The sequence below is a fragment of the Aedes aegypti genome, chromosome 2, assembly GCF_002204515.2.
Source record: "Aedes aegypti strain LVP_AGWG chromosome 2, AaegL5.0 Primary Assembly, whole genome shotgun sequence".
NCBI classification, from domain to species: domain Eukaryota; kingdom Metazoa; phylum Arthropoda; class Insecta; order Diptera; family Culicidae; genus Aedes; species Aedes aegypti.
In genome coordinates, this window is record NC_035108.1 from 262041553 (window position 1) to 262069461 (window position 27909).

Here is a 27909-nt window from a genome sequence, read left to right on the forward strand (position 1 = left end):
CACAACGTTCACAAAGACATTAAGGACCTCGTGGCAAGGATTCAAGGAATCCTCGGATCCGCCGTCAAGGACTGGAGGAAAGTGATGCAGAGGATTGATGCTGTTGAAACCGAGTTAGCGGCGACCAAAAAGGCCCTGGCAGCTGCGGTAGTGCAGCCGGCAAAAACCGGCATAGCCCCTCGGAAAGATAGCAAGGGGAAAGAAAGGTCAGCGGGAATAGGAACTACGCCAAGTTTCACCCCTAAAAGACATAGGTCGTCACCAGGAGACGAAAGACAGGCTGTACCCAAGAAGCCGAAAAATGCAAATCCAAAACCGGCGGATGAAGTGCTCAGTGGGGGACCCGGCGATATCCCATGGCAAGAGGTCCGGAACAAGAAGAAGAGAGGCAAACAGGAGAGTGCCAGAAAGCAAAGGCCAATCAGGAAGAAGGCAAAATGCGAAGCTGTTGTCGTCAAAACTAGCGAGGACACTTATGCTGAAGTCTTGCGGGCCATGAGGACGGACCCTCAACTAAAGGAGTTTGGTGCCGACGTTCAGAAGATCAGACGCACCCAGACGGGAGACATGCTCATCGAGCTAAAAAAAGACTCGGTGAACAAAAGCTCGACATACAAAGAGCTAACCGAGAGAGTCATGGGCGAAAAGGTGCAGGTGAAAGCCATGTGCCCTGAAGTGACACTCCAATTGCGGGATCTGGATTGGATCACCACCGAAGAGGAAGTGAGGACCGCCATAAAGGAACAGTGCGATCTGGAAACGGTGCAGATGGCAGTACGGCTAAGAAGAGCACCGCTTGGTACACAGGCGGCGTCCATAAAGCTCCCAGTAGACGCAGCCAACAAAGCGCTGGAAGTCGGGAAAATTCGGGTCGGTTGTTCAGTATGTCCACTGAAGATCTCCCAGAGACCGGAGGGATGCTACAGGTGCCTGGAATACGGCCACCTGGCACGAAACTGCGAAGGACCAGACAGAAGTAAGCTCTGTAGATGGTGTGGCGACGAAGGTCACAAGGCGCAGGATTGCAACAATAAGCAAAGGTGCCTGATCTGCAAGGACAAAAGTCGCAACAGACACGCGACGGGAGGCCCTAAGTGCCCGGCCTTCAAGCGAGCGAGAAATTCTAAACCGCAGTGGAGGTAACTCAGCTAAACCTCAACCACTGTGACACAGCGCAACAGCTGCTGTGGAAGTCCGTATCGGAATCGAAGTGCGACGTAGCTATCCTTGCCGAGCCGTATCGAGTACCAGCTGGAAACGGTAACTGGATCGCTGATAAGGCGAAGACAGCGGCAATCTGGACGATGGGGAGGTATCCTATCCAGGAAATAGTGTTCCAGGCGGACGAAGGCTTCGTTATTGCAAAGCTTAACGATGTGTACGTGTGTAAGCACTGCAAAAAGTTCCCTGGACGAAATCGTAGAAGTTTTCATAAAAAGTCATTGGGGATTGTTCAGCGAAACCCGTCGAGGAATCATCAAAATAATACCTAAAAAAATTTCAACAAATCATTAGTATATTTTATAGCAAAAACGCTGAAAACACCTCAAAACACCTCTTTTCTTTTATCTTTATTTTTGTAATTAAGAAATGACTTTGAATAGTTCGACACTATAAGTGTAGACTTGCAAAAGTTTCACTTTATTCAACATACTCTGAATGGTTCGCCACTGTAAGTGTCGGAATAAGAGTGTTCTGTGATGGTCCAACCAATCGAGTTTTTTTTTCTTTTCATATGAGTCAAATATGATAACACATGCCCTGACAGCTGTAGGAATGTGGCGCTTAGCTATTTGTTCAACAAACTATAAATGGTCACCACTTTAAGTATCGACATTATTTTCTTTTACATGGAAATTTTTCATATCAATTGAATACATTATATTATCAAGCATGTTTATATCTCACAAATAATAATTTATCATGGTCTAATCGCTTATCAAAGTGAATCCTGTGACCCAAACAAACATCCCTCCCAGTAACCTTTGTGGAGATGCAGAGGCAAACGCGGTCTCCAAATAGCAAAGGTTACACACTAACATTCCTTCCTCCAATCCCACCTGACTGCAAGGACGTGACCGGCACCGTTAGCACTGAAGAAGATTATGGCCAATCCCAGCCGAACTTCTAGTTGATTCTTTGTGCTTTTTTTCTGACTTCGGTTAATCACGGAATAGCAACCATTGATATGTGTAGTCAGTCTAAGCTTAGCCAATCTAAGCTAACAGGGGTATGAAATGCACAGAGAGCCAGAACGAACTATCAGAAAGGCCGTTTGGATTCCGGAAAGGAAATTTGACGGTGGACGCAATTAGGACGGTGCTGCATAAAGCATAAAGGGGATCGTTACTGGACCGTGGTCGTGGTCACGATAAATGTTAAGTACGTGTTCAACAGCGCCAGCTGGGAGGCCATTGCCACAGCGCTGCTCATGCCAGATTTCAAATAATTACTTCCAAAACCGAGCACTGAGGTATGGAACCGACGCCACTCCGGAAGAGGTAAAAATAACGGTTAAAGTCCCACGAGGTTCCAACTTAATCCAACGCTGTGGAATGTGATGTATGGCGGGTCCTATCGCTTGATCTACCCAAGGAATATGGCAAAAATTCGTTCGCTGGTTAAGTGACAGCAAGAAATGGATGCCTCCGAGATAGGAAGGAAAACCCGCAGCATTGCGGCTCATCCCGAATCTATCGGCCTTGGTGAACAGGGAGCACGGAGAAGTGAACTTCCACCTGACGCAGTTTTTGTCAGGTCACGGCTTCTTCAAGCAGTATCTGAATTCATTATTTTTCCTGAGTGTATGGAGATTAAAAAAACGCCATAACATGTTGTCTTCGACTACCCGAGGTTCAACATAGCACGAAACACCGAAACATCGTGGCGGCTGCTTTTGGTAAGAATTTTAGCGAAGAAAAAGTGGTACACGGAATGATAAGCGATCCCGATCTTTGGGATATTATGACCAACATGGTGGTGCAAATAATGTCTGGCTTACAACGCAACTGGCGAGCAGAGCAATGAAACGAGACGCAGAGTGCAAGGCTTGACGTCAGGTCGCCGATGAACCGGAAGCCAACCTCCCACTGAAATCGTCGGACCGACCTCGGCACTCAGCAAGTCAGACTGCTGAAGAGAGAAGACCATCGGGTGCGATCGGAGTAGGCTAGATCCTCCGTCAGGGACTAGACCGAGTAGAACGAGCGTAACGTAGTGTCTATATGAAATTCGTCGAAGCGCTTGCAAACCAGAAGTCACCCTCTAACCGGGATTGCTGAAACGACCCTGATACTTCCGACCACCATCGAGTCGGAGTAGGCTAGATCCTCTGCCGGAGACTAGTTGAGTAGAGCATGAAACAGCACTGGCAAATAGTCGTTGGTTCGTCTGTGTACCAGAAGTTTCCCTCCACCGGAATCGCAGGACCGACCTCGGCACCTGCCCGGCCAGCTTCGGAGCAGGCTAAGACTACCGTCAGGGCCTAGCTGAGTTGATCACGTAGTAGTACCGGCAAATAAGGGGCCATGCACAAATTACGTCACGCTCCAAGGGGGGAGGGAAGGGAGGGGGTCGAGCCAAGCGTGACAAGCCTTACAAAATTTTCGGAGGACTCATACAAAAAGTGTGACAAAGGGGGGGAGGGGGTCGAAAAAGTTGAAATTTAGCGTGACATAATTTGTGTACCATCCCTAATCGTCGAGGCGCCTGTGAACCGGAAGTTTCCTTTACCGGAATTACAAAACCGACCTCGGCATCTGCCCGGATAGCATCGGCTCGGAAGATCTTCCTCTGCCGGGGAAATCTTCATCGGAGTAGGATCTACCTTCGGAGAGTATTCTGAATAGTACGAGCGTATCATCGGCTTGAGTCGTCGGATCGCCAGTGAACCGGAAGTCATCCTCCAACCGGAATCGCTGGGCCGACTTCGGCACTCTACGACTAACATCGAAGTATGGACAACGCGAAACGTTACCGATTTCGGGAGATCTTCCTCCGCCGGGGAACTCTTCATCGGAGTAGGCTAGCTTCACAGTTGGGAACTTCGCAGAGGAGTATCGATCACGACGAACCGCAGGCTTTGGGTCGTCGGAGTGCTTGCGAACCGGAAGTCACCCTCCAACCGGAATCGCCAGACCGACCTCGGCATCCAACCGGCCCGCCCGTAGAGCATGACGAGCAGAGTAACGGAGTCAAGCGCACCAGCAAACATAGTAGCATCTATCGAAAAAAGTCACACATGGTCCAGGCTTGTTGCCGGCCCCAAAATGTGAATGACGTTGAAGAGACAAATTGCAGCCAGAGCGAAGAGGTGACGAAAAGGCGTAGAGGAATCAACATGCCCTCAGCTCCCTGAGGTAATACAATGAGGTAGTTCCCGGGAGACATCGGACTTGTAGCACAAGTCAAATAAAAGTGGCGTGTTACAGAGTTATTTTCCCCATTTTTCTCTGTTACCACAATCGAGCCGTGCCGAAATATATCGTAGAGTAATAAACAGCAATATACCATTGAGTGAGAACCACAGAGCTTAAAACTTCTTGAGCTCCACAGATCTCCGGGTTAGGTGAAAGTTTTTCTCATTAAAAACATACAAAGAATTAATAATCTACACAATATCGGTAGAGTTACGTACGGTAGACAACAGATGTCTCTTAATATGGATGTGTAGGTTTTTTCTTCTAAACCTCTTAAATTGCAATTTTAGCCAGTATTCGGTCAAGCTAATGTAAAGTATTTGGTGTTTTTGTATGCAAACAAAAAAATACTTCAAACATGACACAACGTCTTATCACACTTGTGAGAGTTCGTAGAGTTCTCTACATCTTTCTTAACCCTCTAATACCCAACCCCGCCTTGAGACGGGGTACACTTTGGAATTTTGTGTATTTTTTCTAAGCTCGGAAATCAAATTGATTTTATTTTTGGCTTATACCTTGGGCAATAACACGCATATTAGGAAAATTTTATACGACTACCGTCAAACGGGGCTTCTTTTGACATTATTTCCACATTCTTTAACTTTGAGGATTTGTAACTCTTAGAATTATGGATAGATGTTGATAATTTTTGCCTATATTTAAGTTGTATATGTACGTAGCAAATGTGCAAAATATGAGGCAAATCCATCAAGAAATTACAAAAATGCTTGAATAGCGAAAAAAGTGTGTCCTTCAAGACAAAAAAGGGGCTACTTTGGACATTTTCACAATTTGCTAATGAAATAATTTTAATAAATTTTTCCTTATAACTTTCAAACTAATTCAATAGATTGTCGTCCACTGTGATGTTATGGAACGTTTTTCATTGATAAACTTAATGTAGAAAATTGCAAAGCGAGAATAAATTACACATATATAACAAATTTAAACGAAACATGCCATTCACTATTCTCAGTTTGCAGTATGAAACTTAAATTTTCAACTTCCTCTTAAATGGAACTATCAGTTACGAGTGCTTGATTTTCAAGTTGACATAAACGAACGACGTAACTACTAGGTACTGCGATGATAAATGAGTTATGTACAAAAACTCTTTTTTTCTATTCTTACTGTTATATGAACGATATGTTGACGGATCACATTAATACCGGTAACTAATTTAATACCAGTAAGTAATTTTCATTAAAAACGCAATCTATGAAGTAAAGTTCAGCAAGATTGTAAAGAAGTAAGTTTGCTTTTGTAATATGCTTTTAGCTTCTTAGTAGTTTAGAGCTGGCTTAAGAGTAGTTTAATTTAGGCATTTGAAGGATGCAACTGTTCTGTACTACAAATTCATGTAAAATATGATGAAAAATAGTTTTTTAGAGATTATTTTGTGAATTTGGCATTGATACGTATTGAAATATATGCGTTTTATGTCTATTCACTTTTACAAACATTTATTTTATTTTATTTTTATGTTGTAAAATACACAAACCAAAACATTATAATAAAATAAAAGTCGCAAAAATAAGACCTTTGATCAATTATTTTAATAAAACAACAATTTTAAGCAAAACAAATCACAAGATTTTCATGAAACATGACGATTCGATAGTTTTGTGATGCTCCCAATAAGTTTCCAAGACATGGGTAAAATTCAAACAATGTTTGTATAGCCAATGTTTTATACCTTGTGAATATTTATTCGGGCTTTTTTTAAATGTTTTCTTGTTTATCCTGTTATTGTTGATGTTGTTCCAAGAAAAAATCATGCCTAGTGGTAGAGCATGTATTGGTTAATAAAAGTGCTGAAGACACAAATTTGCTCAGATTGATATTTACGCTGCTAATAAATACAAAAGGTGAGTGTCCAAAGTAGCCCCTGGAATCAAAAGTAGCCCCGTACGACGGTATTGAAACATTTTTGTATTTTTGACAAAATGCATTATTTTCTTCTTCTTCTTTCTGGCGTTACGTCCCAACTGGGACAAAGCCTGCTTCTCAGATTAGTGTTCTTATGAGCACGTCCACAGTTATTAACTGAGAGCTTTCTTTGCCGATTGACCATTTTTGCATGTGTATATCGTGTGGCAGGTACGAAGATACTCAATGACCTGGGAATCAAGAAAATATCCTTTACGAAAAGATCCTCGACCAGCGGGATTCGAACCCACGACCCTCAGCATGGTCATGCTGAATAGCTGCGCGTTTACCGCTATTATTTTATAACATACAAATGCCTGGGTCTAATTTAAAGTGTAATACAAAAATTTGTACATTTTATATTTTTTTACAATCAACCTATCACAGAAGAAGAGCCTGGTGGAAATGAAATAATTTTAAATCTATTTTTCCGTTAGTTACACGGAAAATAAAAAATGTACCTGAAAAAAAATAAGAAATTTTATATTTTCAGAAGTACTGCACTCAAATTTTTATCATTGTCAAAAATCGATACCCATAAGAGGCTTCAAAAAAAATGATAAAGGATAGGGATGGTCAAAAAAATTAAAAACCAAAATTGATAAATTTGCGAATAAAACTAAATCATATGCTATTTAGATCGAAAATAAAAATTTGTGTATTAGAGAGTTAAGTAGGTGTTCAATCAATCATTCTTTCCCATTCCTCAGCTTTCGCAAGGACGTAGCCAGGACAGCTCTTGACCATTGAAAAATGGGTAAATCTGTCTAAGAGTTAGATGTTAGTCCCAAATTTATGACTTTGGTAACGGACGGGAAGGAGACAGCCCTCACACAATAGTCTAGGACTGTAACACCTACGAATTAATGCGAAATGCTAAAAAAACAATACTAAAACAAACAAATGCTTCAAACATTGTTTGGTGTATCAACTAACTTAAATCTAAACAAATGGTTGAAAGTCTTAAATTTCAATTAAGACAATAGTAGTCGAGAGATATGGCCTTTTTAATAGTCGATTATTTGGAGAAGAACCGTTCAACCGTTCATCAAACATTTCCGCAAAAAAATCTGTTTTTCCATTACACAGTTCGAATGAAACGTGTAAATTTCTTAGACATATAGGGTTCCGGTGCCATTAGTAGACTACCTAAGTTATAACAAATCATAACAAAGTAACGAAAAGCCTTAACAGAGATCTTTTGGCGTCAACAGAAAGATTTCAACCTCTACTATTTAACATAAAATCGCTTGAGCCACTATTGGTACACGTGTTCCAGTAGTTGCACTAGTGCTCCAGTAGTAGACGTTCGGGAATGATACAAGGAATTTTAAACAAAATGGTAAATTTTTACACAGGTTTAGCATTTTTCCCTCGGAACAAATAATATCTTTCGAATGAAGCATAAAGATCATCTCTGGGGCTTTTCTTCATTTTTATACATCCATTTTGAAAACTGCTTCCATCCGTTGATCCACTACTGGAACACGACGGCAACTACTGGTGCAAGGGAGCATTTTTTTCGCATACCGTCGATGGGGGTGACAATGGGTCTAGGGGGTGAGATTGGGTCAAAACGGAAAAATATGTTTTGTGAAATATTTCAGCTAATAACGCTGATATTACTAAAATTAATAATTCATATGTTAGAGAACATATTATTACACATAATTCATAACAATGTACATTTTTAGAAATAGTAATTTTTGTTTACTACATCAATAAACTTGCATGTTGAAACTAGATAAAATTTACAACATTAAAATTCACCTGTACAAAGTATTACGCATGTACTCTAGCCTCTATCGATGGATTAGTAGAACGTTGAAAGTCTTTTCATTACACATCACAGGTATTTTCCGGAATCTGTTTGATTTTCCCACAAAAAAAAATATTTTTTTCGGTACGATGTCTAAAACATTGAAAATGGGGGTGAGATTGGGTCAAGCAAGAACGATAGTAAATGAAATTCCAAGTCCACTTTTTTGACATTTTACGGTGTAGGGTGTTTTCTTTTTTCATTAAGATGTGTTTATTCTTCCTAAATACAGCATCTCTGAAACATCAAACAAGTCTACTTGAGTATTCCGTGCATTGAATAACAATACAACGCATTTTGACAACTTTTCAAACCAGCAACTGTGTTTCGTGCGTAGCAACATCGTAAATTTTATCAAAAGGGTGTTTTTTTTCTAAATTTGATTATTTATCAGTGTTTCCATATTATAGAAACATCTCACGGAAGTACAAATGAGTTGGATCGATGAAATACTGGGATTATGACGTCAACTTCTGCCTGAAATTTATTGATCGTAGAATGCCGCACCGGAATTTAACTATTTGCAAAAGTTTAAAATAATCACTGTTTCAGTACACCTTTGGGGAAACTGAATGGGCTGTATAGCAATGGGGATGAGACTTTGGAGACAATTTGAGGGAAAAACCAAGAAAATTTATGTAAACTTGACGATAAATGTTGGGTTTACATATTTTTTCTCATAGCTCTTCAATTTTCAGTATAATCTTTCTTTTAAGTGGGTTTATCATACTTGTGAAACATCTTAGATATCTTTTTGTCTTGTTTGCATCGTTTTTTATCAATATTTTTCAGTTGTGAATGGTTTTGAAATCATATTCTCAAAAACAAGTTATTTCAATTATAGTGACCCAATGTCACCCCCTCAATGGGGTGAGATTGGGTCATTTTTCATTCACTTGTGGTGCCACTGTGAATAAATATTTGTCTTTAATTTTTTGAACAGTTGTTAATGTACCATCAAAGTACATACACACCAAATTTGAAGTTTATTGGAGTTAAATTGCGATAGTTATTCAAAAAATAAATCGCACATATCCCTTTTTGACCCATTGTCACCCCCAACGACGGTAAACTAAATTATATATATATGACTTATTGATAAAATAAAAAGCTGAAATTTGGCAAATCGACTAAACTAGAGACGATCTATCCAACAAAAATAGCACATGTCGTTTTTATCGAAAAATGTTCGTTTTATTCCATAGTCCAATCTACTGGTACATTACAACCTACTGTTTTTTTTTCTATAATGTTGTCAATGCCAAACAACTGAATGCTGTAAAACAAGTACGGCGGTTAACCTCATTAGCTCACGCAACGAAATTTTCTAAAAAAATCAGGGGAGTTTGTGTACAAGACACGACCGCATGACGTTAACTCCGCCAAGTGATTTTCTGCATTTGAATTTCAGTCGATTGTCATAGTTGCACCCTTCCTTTAGTTCAAACTTTAACATAATATCGTGACGGTCGCAACATTTTAGATTTTCAATTGACACCCAGTATATTGCCGTAAGTCGTAGTTAACGTCAAAAGAAGAATGAGCCAGTGCGCATCGTACCTTCGTGCTGTGCGTACACGAATTCTCTCTGCTCTTGGAAGTTTTCTTAAAAACTACCTAAAGCAATAAAACAGTACTTTTCAGTGCTACAAAAACAGTACTTTTCAGTGCTAAAATTAAAAACGGTACTTTTCAGTGCTACTAAAACAGTACTTTTCAGTAATATTTTTTCTACTATTGATCCCTTTACGATCCTTGTTTGGACCCGTGCCTTCGATTTTTCGTTGGACCCGTTGGCGAAAGCTAGCGGTGGTAATCCTTCTTGGACACCGTCTTGGGAAAAAAGGTCACGTCTTTCTCGTTTATTAACTAAACATGGTATCAACAACTAACAAAAGGAAGGGTGAATCTCTGAATTCACTACTTCCTTCCAAAAAAGTGGGTTTTAAAACTGTCACTACACGTGGCAAGAATGGAAGGAAGGACGCTTCCCCGGAATGCGAAGTTTCTTCCAAGAGTGAAATGAATAATTGTATCGAAATGAGCAATCAGTTCGATGCTCTAGACAAATTTTCCGAACACCAAATCGAAGCAGCCTCTAGCCCAGGCTCTTTGATTCAAGTGAGGAAGCAAAGAGTGCCACCTATCGTGGTCAGTTGTTCCGAATTTGGGGGATTCAGGCAGGAGATCTTGAACTCCATTAGGGGAATCAAGGTTTCCTTCCAAATCGCAAAGAAAGGAGACTGTCGCGTTTTGCCGGAAACTCTTAAAGATCGTGAACTTCTTCTCAGACATCTTGAAGAGAAGAAGCACAATTTTTTTACTTATGACGACAAAACTGAACGTTTGTTCAAAGTTGTCTTGAAAGGTCTCTCAAGTGACTATAAGTCACCTGAAGAGATCAAAAATGGAATAAATGATTTACTTGGATTTTCCCCAGTCCAAGTAATCATTATGAAAAAGAGAACCCAATCTGGCATTGTTCGGAAAGGGCTTTCTCAAGAATATTATTTAGTTCACTTTAACAAAAAAGAACTAAATAATATTGAAGCTTTAGAAAAAGCAAAACTTATGTTCGATGTCCGTGTGACATGGGAACATTTCCAGAAACCTGGAGGAAATTACCAGAACCCCACTCAGTGCCGTCGGTGCCAAAAGTGGGGTCATGGTACAAAAAATTGTCGCATGGATGCTAAATGCATGATTTGCGGAGGTTCTTCTCACACTAAGGACGACTGTCCTGTGAAAGAAGATACCAGAAAGTTTGAATGCGCCAATTGCAAGGGCCCTCATGAAGCTAACTTTTGGGAATGCCCTTCACGCAAGAGAGTCGTTGAGGCTCGTGCCAGGCAGATGAAGGATAATATCCGTTACGATAACGGTCGTTTCCGGAACTTGCCTGGTAGAGTATCGAACAATGCTCATTTTTCAGTTAACGATCGCTTGATTAGGAATCATACCCACCAGGAAGATCATAATCATGCTCATTCACAAACAAATTTTAATCCGTCGGGTAGCCGTTCGAATCTTTCAATTTCGAATGTATCTACCCACGATAAATCCTTTGCTGATATCGTAGCAGGTAATTTGAACTCCTCCCCTGTTCGTTCTATGAGTACCCATTCTACTTGTTTCAAATCAAATGGAAAAAACCCTACCGCCACAGGTAATTCCTACTCCGCTTTTTCGTCTACCGAAAATTCCAATGGGAAATCATCAGATGTACCCACTTCAAGTGATATGTCTGCCTCTGATTTTAATTTTCTAACTGAACAATTGAAACTAATGATTGATGCAATGTTCAAAGCCACCACAATGACTGAAGCGGTCTAAGTTGGTGTAAAATTTACAAATCAAATTGTTATTGGATTACGTTTTTCTAAGGATCCAAATAATAATTTAAATATTTTAAATTGGAATGCTCGTTCTTTGAATGGCAAAGAGGACGAGCTGTTTAATTTTTTTACAGTTGATAACGTGCATATATTTAAAACCTGGATCTAAACTCAAAAGAGATCCGAACTTTTTTGTTTATCGTAATGATCGACTTGATGAGGCATGTGGGGGAGTTGCAATCATCATTCATAGGCGGATAAAACATCAACTGTTTTCGTCATTTGAAACTAAAGTTTTTGAAACATTAGGTGTTTCTGTTGAAACACAGCTTGGTAAATATACTTTCATAGCTGCCTATTTGCCTTTTCAATGCTCTGGACAGCAAGTTAATTTGCTAAAACTGACTTGCAAAAATTGACTCGCAATAAGTCAAAATGTTTTGTCATTTGTGACTTTAACGCCAAACATCGGCCATAGAATAGTTCTCAAAGTAATTCCAATGGCAGAATTTTATTTGATAAGTGCTCTTCAGGATATTTCTCAATTCAATATCCTGATAGCCCTACATGTTTTTCCTCTTCTAGAAAGCCATCTACGATTTACTTGGTCTTAACCGACTCTAGTCATCTTTGTAGCCAATTGATTACTCATGCTGATTTTGATTCTGATCATGTCCCTGTTACATTTCAAATATCCCATGAAGCGATTCTCAATCCTGTCAGCTCCACTTTCAATTATTTACGAGCCGACTGAAATATATATGAAACATATATTGACACTAATCTTGATGTTAACATTCCTTTACAAACAAAACTTGATATTGACAATGCTCTAGTAACTTTAACAAATTCCATTGTTGAAGCCAAGAGCATTGCAATTCTAAAATGTGAAGTAAAATTCGAATCCGTGATTATAGACGATGATCTTAAACTCTTGATCCGTCTTAAAAAACGTGAGGAGAAGGCAATTTCAACGCACTCGCAATCCTGCTATGAAAATTATATGGCAGGATTTGCAGAAATAAATCAAGAAACATTTTTCACAAATCAGAAACAACAATTTTGAAAATTATATTTCTCAATTGAACACTGGGTCTGAGCCGTTTTGGAAATTATCTAAAATTTCAAAAAACCCTCAGAAGCCAGTACTGGCATTGAAAGAGGAAAACAAATTATTACTAACTAATTGCGAAAAAGCTCAAAAACTTGCTATGCAGTTTGAAAGTGCGCACAATTTTAATTTAGAACTTACTAGTCCAATTGAGATTCAAGTTACTCAGGACTTCGAAAATATTCTCAATCAAGAGAACGTTTTCGAAAATGCCTAGGAGACTGATTTGGAAGAAGTGAGAACTATTATTAAAAAAAATCAAAAATATGAAAGCTCCTGGCGATGATGGAATTTTCTACATCCTCATCAAGAAACTTCCAGAAAGTAGCTTATCATTTTTAGTTGATATATTTAACAAATGTTTTCAATTAGCATATTTTCCTGACAAATGGAAAAATGCTAAGGTTGTTCCAATTTCAAAACCAGGCAAAAATCCTGCAGAGGCTTCTAGCTATCGTCCAATCAGTTTGCTTTCCTCCATCAGTAATCTTTTTGAAAAGGTCATTTTGAACAGAATGATGGCCTACATCAACGAAAATTCAATTATTGCCAATGAACAGTTCGGATTCCGCCATGGACATTCGACCACTCATCAACTTTTACGTGTAACAAATTTGATCCTTTCCAACAAATCTGAAGGCTATTCTACTAATCTTGCTCTTCTAGACCTAGAAAAAGCATTCGACAGTGTTTGGCATGGAGGTTTTATCGTAAAATTAAAAAACTTTAATTTTCCAACATACATTGTTAGAATAATTCAAAGTTATCTTTCAAATCGTACACTTCAGGTTAATTATCAGAACTCCAGGTCTGAAAAACTTCCTGTAAGAGCTGGTGTTCCTCAAGGCAGCATTTTGGGACCAATATTATACAATATTTTCACATCTGACTTACCTGAGTTACCTCAGGGATGTCAAAAATCCTTATTTGCGGATGACACAGGCCTCTCCGCCAAAGGACGAAGCCTGCGTGTCATCTGTAGTCGATTGCAAAAAAGTTTGGGTATTTTTTCTTCATACTTGCAGAAATGGAAGATTTCTCCTAATGCTTCCAAAACTCAACTAACAATATTCCCACACAAACCAAAAGCTCTTTATTTGAACCCTTCAAGTAGACATGTTGTCACCGTGAGTGGGGTTCCAATAAATTGGTCAGATGAAGTTAAGTATCTAGGGCTCATGGTAGATAAGAATTTAACTTTCAAAAATCACATTGAATTCACAGAGAATTCAAAATGAAATTTTGAAAATGATTCTGAGGCTTTCTCTCTGGTATAGTACCAATGAGTTACATAGAATATCCAATGTAGAAACATTGGAACAAATGTAAAATAAAATAATTAATAATTTAAGGCAAAAATCGTTGCAATCATCTATTGCCACGATTAATGCGTTATATGTTTAGGTTAAGTAAATTAAAGACGTTATTTTTTTCTCTTATAAGCAGGCGAAATCAACTCACCTGTAAAAAATCTGAACTGCTACGGCAAATGAAATGTAATATGATGTTAACAAATTGTAATAAAATCTTAAATGTGTTCTACCAAATTAGGATGATAGTGTTTTCTAATAACACAGAACACCTAGATATAAGAAATGAATGTAATGTTTGGAATTATACTAATGCAGAAATTAAAAAAAAAACTTATCAATGAGATTATTGCTTTTTTATTTTCTTTATTAGTATAATTTCAAACATAATCTAATATCAAGGTGTTCTATGTTAGACAACACTATCATCCTAATTTGGTAAAATAAAATTAAGCCTTTTTTCATTTTGTTAATAACTTATTACATTTCTTTTGCCGTAGCAGTTCGTAATTTTTACAGGTGAGTTGAGTACACCTGATTTCAAAAGAAGAGAGCAAATGCTTTCTTAACTTGATGGCAATAGAAGATTGCAACGATTTTTGTCTGAAATTATTGATAATTTTATTCGACATTTGTTCCAATGTTTCAACATTTGATATTCTATGTAACTCATTGGTACTATACGAAAAAAGATGATTCAGATTCAATATCAAAATTTTATTTTGAATCCTCGGCAAAGCTTTCCTCCTGGTATTACAACAGCTAGTCCATATTGATACAGCATACAACATGGCCGGCCTGAAAATTTGTTTGAAGATTAAAAACTTGTTCTTAAGACAAAGTTTTGATTTTCTGTTAATAGTTGAATACAGACATTTTATTACAGCATACAAGCTTGTATGCTAATGAATTGCTAAGATATATAATTTTCAACTATGACGGTTTAATACTAATTCCTTCTATCACAATATAATTTGCTTTTCAACGTCAGCTGAGCAAAGGTTACTGCGAAATATACCCATTTCCATTTACAACATTTTTATTTTCAGAAATACTCCCGCGCTTGTTTCTTATCTTTATGGCAGCAGTAATATCCAACTTGTACCCTTCTATGTATACAATCCATCCCATTTGACCGTGTTTCAAGCCGTGATGAAGCACGGGTAACTGCTTGGATATCTCGTCAGATATCAACCAAATCAGCAAACCCATGGCAAACAACTGGTGCACACTCTCTACCGTAGGCGATCCTACCTGAAGCGACCATAATTTGTTACAATCCATGTGTTTGCATACCTGTCCTTTAACAGCGAATTGTTACAATTGTTGCCTTCTTTGGCACAATTAATAACGGCCGCCGTGAAAAGTGAATGTATGCCGAGGTCATCATGTGCACCGGAAAATTGTCATACTGCAAGTTAATGTCCAAAGCTATCGTTTTCTTATCTATCTAGAAGCCAAAGCTCTCATTTCTGTAAAGTAGACTAAGCGTTGCACTATCTGTCAACTTGGGCTTATTACGGCCTTAGAGCCGCATGCGCTTGGATTGGATTTTTTCACGATTTACACTTGATGAGCTATTGTTTGAAGTGCTACCTGGTAATGTCTCAAGCTCAATTATATCACCCAACAAGCTGATAGCGGGTGTTATGGTAGCTGTTCAGATTGTGAAATGAGCCACTTTATAGCGTATTGGTCGACGTAACGGAAAATATGCAAACAAATAAAAGAACGCAGTTTATCTGTTGAGTTTGAAAAATTTTCCTAACTATCAGATTGACTTTTCATTTTTATTTTCAACTTCTGTTTGAGTCCGTTTTGTCACACGTGTAGTGTATGATGTCTCTTTGTAACGAAATGAGCAATCAGTTCGGATCTTTCGACAATATTTCCGAACATCAAATTAAAGCAGTATCTAGTCCAGGTTCTAGGGGAAGGGGTGGTAAATTGAACACGTGAAGGTTATCATCTTGTTTCTGATAGAAAAACGAGGCATTTGTAAAGTTTTAACGCACAACATCAAAAATAGGGATGTTATCTATAGCAGCGACATAAATTCAGACTAAAATAGCTAAATTTTCATATATGTTTATCGCTAGCAGAAAACGATGCATATGTTCATTTTACCTGCACTATGTGGGTAAAATGAACAGCTGTTGGTGGTAATATGAACATCATGCAAAAAACAAGAACAAATCAAATATTTCTGGAAATGTTCATTGCATTTCTGAAAATATATCCATTAATAATTGTAACCCATTCAAAAATAAATCAAAAAGTCTCAGATTTGACATCATATCATAACGATATTCACCTCACTAAAAAACCTCAAGTTCTCCGAGCTAAAAGTTACGTCTGATCTTATTTTCAAACGTGTATTTTTTTGATAATGATAAAAATTCATCGAAATTTGTTTTTTTTTCTCGGTAAAAAGCACGGTGTTCATTTTACCACCCCTTCCTCTACAACTCAAGCGAGGAAGCAAAGGGTACCTCCAATCGTGGTGAGTTGTTCCGAATTTGAGGATCTTGAAGTTTTGGCATAAATGTTTGATTGTATTTTTTTTTTTGTTATGTTATTTTTTATGTTATGTTATGTTATAAAATAAAAATTAAAAATAAAGGCTCATTCGGAATGGATCCATCACAGAGCCCAATTTTCTGGATAAATCATCATGAAGGTCCTCCCAAGCGTATTCACGATGCCAGTCAACGACACGAATGGAGGCCAAACTTGGAGTACCTGAAAATGAAATAGAAAACAAGGCAGCAAGTATCAAACATGATAAGAAATTTCACACAAATATTGATACAAAATTTTCAATATTGGTAGGTTATAATTTCCCAATATATCACGGACAGATACAGGAATATCATTACTCAAACTACTGATTCTGTCAAAAACAGAGAACATTTAAATACAATATGATCTATATCTTCATATGTTTTATTGCATTCACAAATATTAGAATCTATAATATTCATACGGTATAAATAGCAATTGCAAATGTAATGATTGGACATTAATCTAGACAAGGTACATATAAAATTACGTCCAACCGAAAAGTATTTGAACCAAGGATATATCTTTACCTTTGGACAAATGGAATAACAATATCGCCCTTGGTCACTTGTATTCCAAGAAATTTGCCAATCATTTATAGTAGATTTTTTTAAATTAGAAAAATATTCAAAATAATTTATACCACGATTATATATTATACCACGTGAAACACCCAATTTTGCTAATAAATCTGCTTGTTCATTGCCATAAATATTGCAATGAGCTGGAACCCAAACAAATTTAATCAAATATCCTTTAGAATATAAATTGTGCAATAACCCTTTTATTGACAAGACAATATGATGGGTTTTAAAATGAAATTTGTTGGAATTGAAAGCTTGCAAACAACTAAAACTATCTGAGCACACCACAAATATACTAGGAGCACAGTTTTTAATTAAACTGCATGTAAAATATAAAGCAGTTAGTTCAGCTGTAAAAATGGAGCAAGGAGAATCTAATTTATAAAAATGGGCCAAATGAAAATTGTACACTCCAAAGCCTGCCACATTTTCAATTAACGAACCATCTGTAAAAAATATTTGATCATTCTCCACCCCAATGAATTTTCGTTTAAATATCATATTAGCATAATAGGACTGCACGTGACAAGGAAATTGTTTCAATTCTTCGTATAAAGAAAAATCAATGTTAGGACGAAAGGAATGAATATCTATGTTATAATCATGAAAACCAGGCGAATAATTTGGAATAATGTTTTCTGAAGAACAATAAATAAACGAATTCAACATTCTGTTACTAGGATTTATTTCAAATAAGGATTTTAATATATCAATTAGTGGATGATTAATTGAAAAACAGTGTATTAAAAATTTGCAGTTCAATTCAAGAATGCGGTTTTTGAGTGGAATAATACCAGCAAGTACTTCAACCGATTTGGTATGAGTAGAATTCATTAATTTTAAACTTATTCTTAAGCAACGCAGTTGAATTTTCTCAATTTTGGAAAAATGTGTTTGAACAGCACTTCCAAAAGAAAAACAACCATATTCCATTACTAAACGAATAGTTGTTTTATAAAGTGTAATCAAATCATTGGGATGGGCACCCCACCATGTTCCAGTAATCATTCGAAGAAAATTAACTCTTTTGGAGCAATTTTTTTGGACATATATAATATGATTATTCCACTTCAATTTCGAATCAAACCATATACCAAGATATTTATAATCAAAAACTTGTTCAATTTGATGTCAATAATCATCAAATAAATCAATACTAACTGGAGAATGTTTGCGAGAAAATAATATGAATTTTGTTTTTTGAACTGAAAATGTGAAACCATTATTATGTGCCCAGGTGTGAATATTATCTAAAGAAATTTGCATATAGTGACGAATAATTTCTCTATTTTTGCCATTGATAAAAATTACATTATCATCGGCAAATTGAATAAAATAACATCCATTAGGAATGATGGAAATGATGTCTCTGGTGAATAGATTATATAAAAATGGGCTCAAGCAAGAGCCCTGTGGTAAACCGAAATAACTATAACGGACCATTCTTGATGATCCATTATGGTAAAAATGCATTATTTTGAAGGAGAATAAATTACACAGAAAATTGGAAATGATGATGGGAATTTTACAATCGTTCATTTTATTAAACAATAAATCAATCAATACAGAATCATATGCACCAGAAACATCAAAAAAAGTTGAAAATAAATCTTGTTTTTTGTTGAACGATAATTCAATATGTGAAGCAATTAAGGCAATACAATCTCTAGTTCCACGGCCTTTTCTAAATCCGTATTGAGAGGATGAAAAAATATTATTTTTCTCAGCCCACAATTCAAGTCGATTTAAAATCATTCTTTCCATTAGTTTACGAAGGCACGATAATAAACTAAGGGGTCTTCTACTATCTACTAATGAAGGATTTTTATCAGGTTTAAGTAAACTAATTACTTTAATAGAACGCCATTCTAAAGGAAAAATATTCTGAAACAAAAATGAATTATATAATGAAAGTAAATGTAATTTACCATCGATAGGTAAATTTTTTAAGACGATAAATTTAATATTATCAATGCCTGGAGCAGTATTGTTAGTAATAGTTAATGCCAATTCCATTTCCTCAATTGAAAATTTATTACAAAGATCAGGATAATAATTGTAACATTGATGACTTTTGAATGTGATAGGGGTAGGAACGAAATCTGGACAAATTTTAGAAGCAAATTGGTCAATCCAATCTTCTGAATATTCTGAAATTGATGCAGAAGGAATATTATAATTCCTTAAATTTCCAGCAACTGACCATAATTTTGTTAATGATGTTTCTGAATCAAGATTTTCTATAAAAGTTTTCCAATAATTTCTTTTCTTAAATTTTGTAACTCGAGTAAACTGAGCTTCAGTTTTGTAATAGAAAATATAGTGATCTCTAGACCCTGATTTCCGAAATTTTTTGAATGCATCTGATTTATTTTTAAGTGCTAAAGTACAATCATGATCCCACCAAAAACAAGGAGTTCTTTTTTTAGAAGGACTTACAAATATGTTTTTGCTCTGAGATTTATGTAAACATTGAATTAAAATTTTTGAAAAACTGTTATGATTTTGAAGAGGTGAAAGTGAATTATCAAAATTGATTAAAGCAGACGAAACCAAGTCAGAAAATTTATGCCAATCCACATTCTTAGTTAAATCCGGAACAAAAGGTTCTTGCTGAAATTGGTCACACGAAGGATTATGAATTGATATCTTTTTAGGTAAATGATCACTACCATTTGGATCATTTATGATGGTCCAAGAAGATTTTATGGACAAACTATTTGAACAAAGTGTTAAATCTATACAAGAATGATGAGCAGGCGGGACCGCAACTCTAGTGAAAGATCCATCATTCAGAATATTTAAATTTAATTCATCAATTAAATTCATAACTAATTCACCTCTACCATCAGTTATGTCACTACCCCAAGCTAAATTATGAGCATTTAGATCACCAAGTATATAAAATGGTGAAGGAACATTATTCAAAATTGTTTTCAAATTTTGTAAGCTAAATTTTAATTGGGGTGGAATATATAAACATACAATTGAAAATTCCAAACCGTTATGTTTGACAAAAATAGCCACATATTCAATTGGCGAATCAAATGTGAAATTCAGAAATTTAAATTCAATGTTTTCACGAATCCCAATCATAACACCCCCGTAAGCTATGTTACGATCTTTTTGAATTATATTGAAAGAAGGAATTCGAAAAAGTTTAGTATCAACTAACCATGTTTCATTTAAACAAAATATGTCAATTTCTAAAATATTCAAGTTCGTATTTTTTAATGGAGCCATTAAGAACAAAATAAAGAACTAATGAGGGGTCCAAATGAATTCAATTTTTCAAGAATTTTCGCTAAAAAGGGTAAACATTTTTTAATGATTTTTTTCCAAAAATCATTGAGTCCCAAAAAATCCACAATATCTTCTAAAATATTCAAAATACTACCCTCATCACTATCATGGTCATTATTTTGAGATTTATTATTGACATTGTTAAAATTGTCATTGTAGTTTTCAGAAAAACCAGGAATAGTTTTCTGAAAACCAGGAATATTTTGTGTTGTGTTTGAACATTTAATAGGAGGGAAATTCTGATCATAAGAAGTTGATGGTTGAGGATTTAAATTATGGTTATGGTTATTAGATTGATTTATTCTTTTTCTTTTAATAGGTGGTTTATAAACAAAATTGTTAGGCTCTCCATTTGAATTCTCAATGTCATTGATTTGAGACAAAGGTTCAAAAATATTTTTAGTAGAAAACACATCAGAAGTTTTAATAACTTCCGAATAGGATAATTTATTTTTATTTCTAATTTTCAAATTAAATTGTTTCTGATGGGCTATGTAAACTGAACATTCTTTCAAAAAATCATGCTTTTTACCACAATAAATGCAACTATCAGATTTTTCTTACATTCAGATGGAGAATGTACTCCACCACATTTTAAGCATTTTGGTTTATTGGAGCAAAAATGCGACGTATGGCCAAATAAAAGGCAACGGTCGCAATACATGATTTTTGGATAAAAGAGCCTAACACGAAATTTAACGTTATCAATATCAACATAATCAGGAAGGACAGATCCTGAAAATGTTAATTTGATACAAATAGAATGAATGTACGAGGATCCTTTATCGGAAAAAAGTAATTTCGATAATCGAACACATTCTAAAATTCTAACTGGGGAAATAGCTTTATTTTTAAAAATACCAGAACCATATTTTAAAATATCCTCACAATCTAAAGACTCGTCATAAATTATACCATTTATTTCACATGAGTCGCATGGAGCATAGACTCTATATGAATTAAAAAACAATTTGGACTCTAATAACGCATTAGCGTCTTCTCGAGATCCAAAAACCACACGTAATTTGTCAAGAGAAATCTTTTTGATTTCTTTAACAGATTTATATAATTTATAAATTTCTGATGAAATTAAAAGAACGTTGATTGGTTTTTCTTTTTTACGGAAAAACACAACAAAGGGGCCAAGATATGTAGGAGGATATGTTTTGATACGAATAGATTTTATCGTAGATGAAGATTTTTCAGAATCCCCATTCCATTATGGAAAAATGACGGGGACGAATTTAAACTAAGCAAACACCAAATCAATAATAAAATAAAAAAAAATTATCTAATAAAAAACGAAAACAAATACTTAACAAACGCCAATAAACTTCAGTGACACCAGCAACAGCACTCAAAAACGTCAATCGGCTTGTATCACCAGCAACAACCAGGAGTCTTGTGATTTGAAGCTTGCAGTACACTTATTCCTCTCTTTACGCAAATCCAACCAGCAATCAGCAAGCAAAGGCAATTATCGTCAAATAACAATACTTCGGGTAGAAAATCACCTGAAACGAAAAAAAAATGACAAGCGCAGAAAAAAGACCTGTAACCCGGTCAAGGCCTACTTACCGAAGATGAATTGTAAAATTAAAAGTCTTCAATTTTCCAACACACAGTATGGCCCATATAAAACGCGAAAATTGTATGAAAAAGCTTTTACCATCCACAATTGTCATTTTCATAGTAAATTCTGACATAACTTAGCTATCTAGGATGATTTTTGTCATATTTGTCTTACTAAACTAAACAATGTAATATAGCAAAAAAGTTTAATCGGCGTATACTTTGGTGATAAATTTTTAACCTTCAAAAGTCACACTTAAATGTTGAAAATATTAGTTTGTTTGGTATCAGAGGACGGATAAGGTTCAAGAAGACATGTTTTCATGGTCACAATACAATATTTTGCCAGGGTCATAGTTTTGGGAGCGTTTGCGTCTTATGGGTTTTATATGGTTTTCATTTTTGTCAATGTTTGATAAAACATAAATACAAAAGTTAATAAGAATAGGAAGAATGAGGAAGAAGTTTGTTTCTTTGATTAGAGACAACTCAGTTCAATACTAGCCCATCCACGTGGATTTTTTTTCATAATTTCACCCATAATTTGTCTATCTTTACCACGCGTAATGAGTTAATTTATTTAATAACCATGCGGATTGGATTACCGAACAGCTCAATATAATTGTCACATATGTTTTGAGCAAAATGGAGCCGCCTATCACAATAATTTATAGTATTTTTGTTTCGTTTTTATTTTCCATATAAAAAGTACCGTAAAACATGATATGACAATTTTCGCCTTTTTTATGGGCCATTGTTAAACTACGTATGTTGGTCCGCTCAAGAAAGATAAAAAATTCTTTGAAAGAAATAGCCAAGAAATTTAATATAGCGAGCTCCATTTAAAACGGCATTTTTTTCCAACTTCATACTGCGATGAAAAAATGCTTTTCTTGATTATTTCTGGCAAGAAATTTCCCACGCAACAAGATAGGCGATTACTTTTCTTTGCAGGGTCATAGTCCCCATTAAAATGTTGGGACAATATTATACAATAATTTTACATCTGACTTACCAGAGTAACGATTGTTAGCGGACGACACAGGCCTCTCCGCTAAATAACGAAGCCTACAGTATTGGACAAAACATTTGCAACTTTTTCGATTTTCCATACAAAATGACCAAAGTGAATTCTATGTTTTTGAGTGATTTTTTCAATGTGTCGTAAATAGATTGCCATAGAAGTTGGGATATTTTTTTCTTAAAATGGAAGATTTCTCCTAATTCTTCTAAAACTCGATTTATGATTTGTCATTCTACATACAAAGGTGTCGACCGTAATAATTATATTTAATGTGTTTATCGGCATATCGGTCTATTTTGCTCAAAGTAAGAGGGAGCATGAGAAAGCAATGAATACTAGATGGATTGGTACCGTAAAAGGATGGCGAGAGAAATTGAATTAGATGTTGAAGAGGTATGAAACAGTATTGCAGTTTGCGTTTGACATGCAAACTCAATCTAACTGAGCTTCAAATGCGGTAACACAAAGTAACCTAAGGATACATAGCAACCATGATCCATATCACCGCCAACCTAGCATAGAAAATCAAATTTTGACTTCGCCTTCCTTGTTAAAAATCTTACCGCGTTTGGTTTTCCCGCATTTGATATTTGCATTTCAAACGCACACAGCAATATTACTTGAAACGTTTTTCTTTATGGCGTCCCCTATGGAAACGGCTTGGCGTGTTTCTCGTTGTTCAAATAACACTATCAAAACAGCCTGGCTGTTATTCGAACAACACGCCAAGTTGTTTCCAACCGATAAACAAATTAAGAGCCAGTTCGCGAGAGCCACAACCCCATCTTGTATCGATGTTCTTCGATCGGGCTGAAATTTTCAGGGTTTGTTCTCTCATGTAAAAGAAGATATTTTACAAATTTCAGATATTATGGGGAAGTATAACAAAATAGCCCCTAATGATTTCATGTCACAAATTATGCAAAATCACAAAAAAATGCTATAACTATACAGTAGGGATTCGCACGATGGGGTCCGCTACACGGAATGACTTGATGATTGGATGTTCGCTGGTTGAAAAAAAAATCCAACTAAAAAGAACTTGAACGTGCGTATAGTTTTCGCCATGATTTAATTTTGTATCTTGAAGAAGCGTTGTTGATGGAGCAACTATGTTGTTAGTAGTGTCCGCACACATTTTTAGGAGTATTTAAATCTTCATTTACGTAAAAACCATAAACAGTTTAAAAATTTACCAAATAATTATTTTTTTCATTCAAGTCGTTATAGGAGGTTTAACTGTATTGTCCAAACCATTCCATATTCACTCAAAAACTAAATATGAAAAGTTTAATGAAGACATCACAATAAATCTAATATTACCGAATAATTTAATAATTTTGAAAAATTTCATACTCTATTGTTAAAATTAAAAATGTGATTTTCTGGCGTTTCTACTAAGAGTGTTGAGAAATCTCATTATCAAACAGAATTCACATGATTTTGACTACATAAATTAGGGTTTTCAAACTGATTTGTGACAAAAACTACTTCATTTCATCAGTTTTATCTTATTTTGCTGACAAAAGAATAATTTGTGAAAATTGTATGAATATTCTGTAGGATTTTTTATATGTGCACGGTGAATGGAGGCCGCACGGTGACTGGTGACATTTTGATTTATGAAACGGATTCAGTACATTTTTGCCAAATGAGGAGGGTCCGTAGCCTTGAGGTTACGCTTTCGCTTCATAAGCGGAAGGTCATGGGTTCGATTCCAGGCCCTCCACAAAAAAACCCGTCCAGCCATCAGAAGACGCAGCACGGAGGACCGTGCTTTGGGGAGCACATCCATCCTCCGTCAGTATCAGATGGTGACTGAGACAAACTGACCCTCTTCGCAAGCAGCTAGCCTCAAAAAACGACTCAGGAACACGGCAAAACGAAACACCGCAAGAGCAATGGGCTATGGCTTATATGGAATTTGATTGGACTAACAGCAGAGCACTCTCCTACCTGCTCGGTGTGAGAGTAAAAGAGTAGAAGAGAGTGAAAGTAGATGTAAATACAGATTAGTTGAAAATAGATCTGTATCGGTAAAGAAGATATATATTAACTATGATTCCGGCACAGTGGTGGCCACAAGCACAGAGTGACTTTCAAATAAACATAAGAAAAATAGAACTTTGCCAAATAAACAAGTCTTCTAACATAACTCAAACATGTGCAACAATTTACAGCCCTTCAAGGTGTCTGTATCGGTCCATGATCAGAAATGTTTCGCATGTCGTAACAAGCTTTATAAATAACAGCAGCGACCGAGAACCGTGAAGAGAGAGCGATAATTTTCTCTTATATCTCGGTTTCTAGTGGTCCGATTGACCTGAAACTTTCACCGCAGCTTGAAAGTAACCTCAAATTTGCTAGGCTAGCAATTCATAGTTTTTCATTAGCAAACTTTTAAGTTATTGCAAATCTCAAATTTTAATAAAAGTGACAACATTTTAAAGTAAAAATAGTTTTTAAATGAAAATATTAAGAGCAATATGTCCTTCTGCAAAAATGTACAATTTGATAAGACACTCAAGTTTGCAGAACATCATTTTTCGGTAAAACTGGTTGTTTTCAAAATATTTTCAAAATCAAATTTAGCAATTTTTTGAAAATTGAGAGATTTTCAATAATTTAAAAATGTGTTTCAAATGCAGTGATATTTTAATTGAGTAAAATCTATGTTATATCTAGGCTGTGGTGAAAATTTCAGATCAATCGGACCACTAAAAGCTGAGATTCAGATCTCCAAACTTGATCATTTTGTATGGAAAAACGGCCAATGCGTACTTTATTCTGTCCAGTACTGTAGATGCTTAATTTTACTGGTATGAGAAACAAACTCCGAACAGTCTATAGCAATACTTTTCCCCAGGTTCGGAGCTTGTTTAAATGGGTTTTATCATGCACTGTTATCCCCCTGATCAGATCATCATCAAATGTAGCAGAAGATGATAAACAGACTCTCATGATGTGATGCGGATCATGATTGTGACAGAGAGCGATAAGTGAGAGATACTCTCAGTTTTCTTGGAATCCATCCTCTGACTTGAACTAACGCTTGAAGGGATTCTTGAAGGTCTTCATTCAAGAATGTCTGTAAGAATTTCTAAGAACCACTTGTAAGAATCTCTGAAAAAAAATTAGGAGATTACACAAGGCTTTTTGCATGATTTTCTTCAAAATATTCTTGCATATTTTCCATCAACAAACCTATAATTCTAGAGATTTATACGAAAAAACAATCCAGACAAGTTATAAGCTGCTGCTCTCCAGTTTTTATAAATAATATTTTGCTATAATAAAAAAAATGAATCATTTACTGCATTACAAAGCACAATTTTTGGGCAGCATTTTTGAAAGTCTTATTAACTTTGTTGATAAATACTCTTTAATATACAGAGTTTGAAATCTGTGGTAAATTATGCAAATAAATCGTTACACAGGATGGTACACTTATGTGTAAGTTTATTTGAATCGTCAAGTAATGCATTAAGAAGTTCAAAATTTGAACAGCCAACATCTAAAAAACTAGACGTGCTCTAATGTTTTTGAAAATACAATAAATTCATCAACCCTTAATTAATTAAAAAGCTGTATTTTGGCGCAAAAAAAAATGTTCCGCAGTGTTAGTTGAAAGAACAATCGAAATATAATCAAGAAGAAGAATAAATTGGTATCCATAATAAAATTTTACAACTTTTCATTGTTTAATGCTCAAAACAGTTCATAAGAACTAAACATCTCTTGTGTGAGATAGAACTTATGTACAGTCATATGAGGATAGTAATAAAAGCGATATGGAAGTGATAATCAAGGACATCCCATGATTGACCAATTATGTGCTGTAATTACACTACTTCATGATAATTGCAATCAAGCCTCCATGAATCATTTGGTAAACTGCTCAACATGATGTTAGAAAAAACACAACACATATATTCGATTGGGAATAAACGTAGAAAAATTACAAATCCAAGCCTTATTTTAAATGGTATTGGTTTTTGTGTGACGTTTATTGTCAATTATTCAATTATTAGGATTTTAAAGATTGAGGGGCCCAAACGCAAAGCGGTGTAATTGATTTTAGACGGTTTTTAGTAAAGTATGCTGAAAAAACTACTCTTTCAAAGCTTTCCAACGGTGTTTTAGGAAAATTTTTCCGTGTACTAGGAAATATTCATAATTATCAAAAGATTGGATTTAGTTTTTGGCTCCCATTTTGTATGGAATGAAAATCTGCTTAAAAGAATTCAATGTCGATTTTGCTTTCAACCCCCACAATTAAGGAAGTAATTTTTGAATGATGTCGTCAATTACAAATATTTGCTTCTTTAATTGAAGATTGGTGAAATAAAAGGTTACTCACTTGTAATATCCTATTCAAACGTAAAACTTTCCACAACATAAATAACGTATCCTTCACTTGGCCACAAACTATTTGCGCTTACAACAGACAATTGATTCTTCCAATCTAGACACTGCTACCATCACTACACTTGTCCTTTAGTCCAACCTTGGAAAATCAAAAACAATCCTCGAGTCCAAAGAAATTCACGAAAGCACTACCCGAAAATAGCCAGCTCAAGAACAATCTCAATCACAAAACTGTCCCCATACACGCACACCGACCGTCACGCAGGACAACAAGCGAACCAACTGAATCCAGTGTCCGAGTGGCGGTTTCCTCGAGCCAGCAGCACCCTTACCGAGGCAGCAGCGCCTGAAACAGAAAATGAAAATTTTATCAGTTAATTAAATTCAACATTCTTTTATTGCCTCCTAGGTAAGCACTCCAACTTACCACGGTCCCGGGCGGTGGTGGATATCAAATCGTTAACAAATATTGCTAAAGACTCAAATAAAACAAACGAAGAAAATGCCGACTGAAAACATTTGTAAAATATATCAATCAAGAAAGCAAAGCAAAGGACGAAACCTGCGTGTC

General features: G+C 35.9%; 1 protein-coding gene across 2 annotated transcripts in view; it reads right to left on the bottom strand.

The window, feature by feature from the left end:
• Nucleotides 1-27650, bottom strand: part of LOC5570922 (sodium/hydrogen exchanger 3) — a 306524-nt gene extending 278874 nt beyond the window's left edge. Inside the window, exon 1 of one of the 2 annotated variants that reach the window (XM_021844917.1) lies at nucleotides 27331-27650. The gene's annotated coding sequence lies outside the window, so the exon portion shown is untranslated. The remainder of the gene's footprint in view (nucleotides 1-27330) is intronic. The other variant, XM_021844930.1, reaches the window with a different exon arrangement.
• Nucleotides 27651-27909: the final 259 nt, after the last annotated feature.